The following is a 5,481-nucleotide window of genomic DNA, read 5'->3' on the forward strand; positions in this document are numbered from 1 at the left end:
CTTGGTGGAGCCAAGAGAACGAGGACGGACAAGGTGGGAGAGACGCTGGACGCCGGAGAAAACCTGGGGAGGACGCCGTGGAGATCCAGAAGGACACGGAGCCTGCTGTGGACCAGGACGACGACGAGTCGGGAGACCGGTGGACCGAGGAGTGGTGGTCCCCACCGGAGGACGCTGGAGAGCGGCCGCAACTCACGGAGAGAGTTGCGGCGGAGTCGGTGAGTGGGGAGTACTCCGGGGACAGGGGAGGAGTAGAGGAGGGTTGTGGGTAGAGTTGAGTCGGGAGGCGGGTAGAGTCCAGTATATGAACGTTATATACCCGTTTGCCGCCCGTTAGCCCAGAACTACCTGTGCCTGAAACCTATATGCCTTAGCCCGATACTAAAGAAGACCATAACACAATTCATCTTTGTAGCAATTTGTCACCTTCTTTTTGTTGGTCCACTCACGAATCTAGCATCCTACACTTTTATGGTTTACTTTATTCCTACCCTCCCTCACCCGAGCACGTGTTCCCTTACCTCAGCCTTCCTTCACCTACGGTGTGGTGACCGGTTTTGTTGTAACCAAAAGCGTTACAGAGTAACTGACGACTCCCTTTATTTCTCTCTTCTATGAGCCTCTGGGGAGACCCCATCCTGTCCGAAGAAGAAGAATTGGGAACACGTAGGACTGGCCTCGTTTCCTCAAGCAGCTCAGAAGAAGAAGATCAGGACATTAAACCATCTGTATCGCTAACCTTACCCCCTACTACGAATAAACCCTTTGCTTTTGGATCATATATACAGCCTTCTCGCCTGTTTGTTAAACCTGCTGCTCCCACAGGACCGTACCCACTCCATCGAGTCGAGTCAGAAGCCAAGGGATTGTGATCAATAATCAAATCTGGATGCCAAGCCAGGTCAATTTAATCACTTCCTCCTGTGTCCACAACCTCAAAATCTTCAGGATAATGTTCAGATTGCTTTTGCTCAGCACCCGTCGAACCATCACCCAAGCCCTAATCACCAGCAAACTGGACTACGGCAACGTGCTTTCAATTGGGAACTCTGCACAGCTAACCGGGAGACTCTGGGTCATCCAGAATGAAGGAGCCAGACTCACACTCAATCTCCGACCACAAACCAACATACCTTCACACCTAAGAGACCTCCAGTGGCTCCTCTTACACAAATGTGCCCCTTTCAAACTACTCACACATATACACGAACTGCACAAGCGAGGACCCGCCTACCTGAACAGCAGCATCAGTTGCACTGTTACACATAACAACAATGCCAGAATTCATAGACAAACTCAGCCTCGGTGAGCCATTCACACAGGAGCCTGAAAAACCAGAAAACTATTGGTGATTTCCTTGGTAAGGCTGTTTGAGGCCCCTCAAGAGACAGAGCTGCTGAGGTCCCCCCTCAATGGAGAGGGTTTTATAAGGCCAGAGAGAGGAGTGTGAATATCAACCCCCTCCACCAGAGTGGGGCGAGGGAGAAAAGATTAGGAGAAACATCATTTATTCAAAAGGGCCCATAAAAGGGGTCATGATAGCACCAAGGGAGGGAGGGTGAAGCAAGCAATGGGGCTTCTTATCTGGGGAAAGAGGTCCTAAAACCCCCAGAACTAAACAACAGGAAAATAATGAAATGGAAAAGGTGGTTCCAACTTCTGACATGAGACAATATAAGGGAACAAGGAAATAGGGCTGCTGAAGTAGCCCGTATAAACATTGAGGGGGTGACTTGATGGGGTCAAGGGATGAGGGTTCTAGGAGATATGGGAGAGGGGTGACAGAATCATGAGAGGGCATTGCCCATGGATTTTATTAGAGGGGGTGAGGTGCTGAGGAAAAGTAGACCCAGTTGGATTGATATGATCATGCTCCCCAGTATTGGCAAAGCAAAAAAAGACATTATTGAGATAAATCTGTGCTGATTCTCTTTTTAAGACCTCAACAGCTCCCCTTAGTATCAGAATCCAGCTTACAAAACTCAGGTGACGGACTTGGAGGCGCTACCTGGCGGACTTCACGGTGGAAAGTGGAGGGATGTTGAGTGCACGGGTAGAACCAGGAAGACCAGGAGTCCAGGACTGCCGGGGCCCCAGGAAGGAGGGGAGCAGTGGGATGATGGTGAGGAGTAAGAACAACTGGTTTAAAACTACAAGGCTCAGAAAAAGGATTTATTTATTTATTTATTTATTCAATTTATAAAGCGCGCTATCACCTAGCAGGCATCCTGGCGCTGTGGACTATGAGGATGAATACCAGGAGCACAAGGACGATAGATAGGAGGGCCAGGGCCTGGACGGTCAGGAAAAGGTCAATCAAAATAAAATGGACTAAGAGGATCATCGTGAAGAGGAGGAGGAGGAGGAGAAGATGAGGAGGACCAGGGACCAAAGGGCCAAATCCAAGAGGACTCGGACCAAGTGTGCCTGATGGGCAGCGAGGTCTGGCTGGTGAGTCGCAAAGCCTGGCGGGAGGTCAAACATTTGGCTGGTGGATGCCGAAATATGGCTCTTGTGTTTTGTCGTTATGTTCATTGATCATGGCAAAAGCTTTGGTCCTTTTCCTGGGAGCTAAAGCTCAGCTACTGTGAACGGCCATCAAGCTTGGGGGTACTAAGGTCTGACTCTTGGGCCTGATGTTCAACTGGGTGGGTTACAAGACATATACCGGGTGCTTAGAGGCGTGACTGAGGACCCCGCGGACTGGCTGGCGAGGCGTGCCAGCTCTGTCGCAAGGTCTGGCTCGCCAGGGAAAGGGCTGCCTGAACTGTGGTCTGACTAAGGCATGGTGAAGTCTGGCGGTCTGGTTGCATGGTCTGACTTGTAGGATACACAGTCTTTCTGATGGGAGCTCATGTCTGGGTGTGGTGAGCTACCCTATCTGACATGGGGTGATAGAATCCACCTTGTAGCTCCTGATGTGTGGGCTGATTGGTCCTGAAGTCTAGCTGGTGTGTCCTGCAGCCCAACTGGTAGAGAGGCATGGTCTGGTTGGTGGTGGATGATGTCCGGTGGTTGGATGAGGAGGGCTAGCTAGTGAATAGTGAGGTCTGACTGTTGAATGGTGAGGTCTGGATGATGTGACGGGGTCTTGCATGAAAATCCGAACGTGTGGCTGGTGGGTGCCTATGTGTGGCTGGTGTACCGCATGGCTTGTGTCTGGTCCTGGGAAGACTTGGCTTGGCAGTTCGGGCTGGACTGTTCCCATGAGGCACAGGGTCGGACTGATTTGCATATGGCCATGTCTCAACTGGGGTGGCGGAGTGAGCTAAAGAATGGTGATGGATTAAACCCAGATCAGTTGACTGGGGGTGAGTGTTTGATTTGCTCAAACGCTCCGTCCATCATCCCCTTTTGTATCGTTTGTTTGCCATAAGTTGGCAGGGTATACTCAGACGTGAGTCCCTTGTTCACTTTGCCACTGGATTCAAGCAAGCCGGGCTGAAGACGGCTGAAATGCCAGAAACTGGTCCTTGGTAGCTTGTTTCCGGTCCAGGGAAGGCATGGCCTGGCAGTTCCGCCTGGACTGTTCCCATGAGGCACAGGGTCAGACTGATTTGCATATGGCCATGTCTGAACTGGGGTGGCAGAGTGGGCTAAAGAACGGTCATGGATTAAACCCAGATCAGTTGACTGGGGGTGAGTGTTTGATTTGCTCAAACGCTCCGTCCATCATCCCCTTTTGTATCGTTTGTTTGCCATAAGTTGGCAGGGTATACTCAGACGTGAGTCCCTTGTTCACTTTGCCACTGGATTCAAGCAAGCCTGGCTGAAGACGGCTGAAATGCCAGAAACTGGTCCTTGGTAGCTTGTTTCCGGTCCAGGGAAGGCATGGCCTGGCAGTTCCGCCTGGACTGTTCCCATGAGGCACAGGGTCAGACTGATTTGCATATGGCCATGTCTGAACTGGGGTGGCAGAGTGGGCTAAAGAACGGTCATGGATTAAACCCAGATCAGTTGACTGGGGGTGAGTGTTTGATTTGCTCAAACGCTCCGTCCATCATCCCCTTTGGTTTTGCTTTGATCTGCTCGAAGCCTAGGCTTTTGCATCAATCGGTTTGGGTGGTGATGGGGTGTTCCTAGCCCTGTCTGGTGTTTCCTTAGGTCTTTTTGGTGGTTGACAAGATCTGGCTACAGGTTCTGAGGGAGGCCTGACTGATGTGTCCAGAGGTTTATCCCGTGACTCGGGAGATATAGCTGCCTGGTGCTCACTTCTGGATGGTGAAAGGCGCAGCCTTGTTCTTGTGTTTAGAGCATTCATCCTGAGGCCTGCCTAATGTCTTCAGAGTCTTGGCTGATATTTCCGTAGTATTGAGACCATGATGTCTTCTGAGGTCACACTAGTGTATCCTTAGGTCTATCTATTAGTTGTTAGTCCTTAAGCCTGGCTGGTGTTTCCTAAGAACTGATTGGTGGGTGGCTTGATCCAGTTATAGGTTCCAGTTCCTGGCTAGAGTGACCAGAGAACTTTCAATACCTGGATGCTGTGTCCAGAGTACTGGCTATTGAATCCATAGGCCAGGCTAGTGCATCGTGAGGCGTACCTGACGTGTTCACAGTGCTGGATACTGTGTCCATAGACAATGCTAGTAATTCCAGAGTACTCAATGGTGTGTACTGAGGCCCGGCTGTTGTGTTCCCTCGTCTCTCAGAGGCATCATAAGCTCTTTTTGGCTGGTGGTAAGCTCAAGCTGGTGGGTGGCAAGGCTTGGTTGGAAGATAGCTGGAGGGGTGGAGGGAGCCACAACATCCATTGATTATACCCGCATATCACTCACTTCCTGGTGAGCCCTTGCAGAGCGGCCATTGTGGCAGGGTGGCGCTCTAGTGCTACACCAGCAGCAGGCTACATTAACACAGCATGGCGCCGACGCGCAGTGGACACGCCAAAGGCAAGCCCGTCTCCGCCCGTCCGCACCAGGCCTGGGCCCAAACCCCTGCCTCTTTGCACAGCGACTTAATAAAGTTCACCCCCACTCAGTTGCTGCACCTCTGTATGAATCCCCAGCCTAACTGTACTCGCCCTAATGCAGAGGGAACCATTTCTGCCTGCCCTAGCTGCAATTTCACAGTTAAGACGGATCTAGAAGGACTAGGCAATGTTACTACTGCCCCCCAGCACACACACGGCCGCATGAAACCCAAGCAAACCCCTTCAAACAACTTTTCCTTCTATAACATCAACTGTCGTCGCTTCCTCCCAAAACACCAGGCGGACATTTTTGACCTCTTGGTGGATCAACAACCAGACGCCATCCTCCTTACCGAGACATGGCTTAACGTCTACTCTGGTCCTGACGTAGCCAAAGCCTTACCATATAACTACGCTATTGTCAGGAAAGATAGAGAAGACAGGCTGGGTGAAGGGGGTCTCAATTATTCTTAAAAACATTTTTAGCTGTAAATTAGATGAGTTACTGATCCCCGGCTGTGAAGCAGCAGTGTTTGAACTGATCCTGACCCCTCACTTCACCTTCTCTG

Source organism: Lissotriton helveticus, chromosome 8, assembly GCF_964261635.1.
Source record: "Lissotriton helveticus chromosome 8, aLisHel1.1, whole genome shotgun sequence".
In the NCBI taxonomy this organism is placed as follows: domain Eukaryota; kingdom Metazoa; phylum Chordata; class Amphibia; order Caudata; family Salamandridae; genus Lissotriton; species Lissotriton helveticus.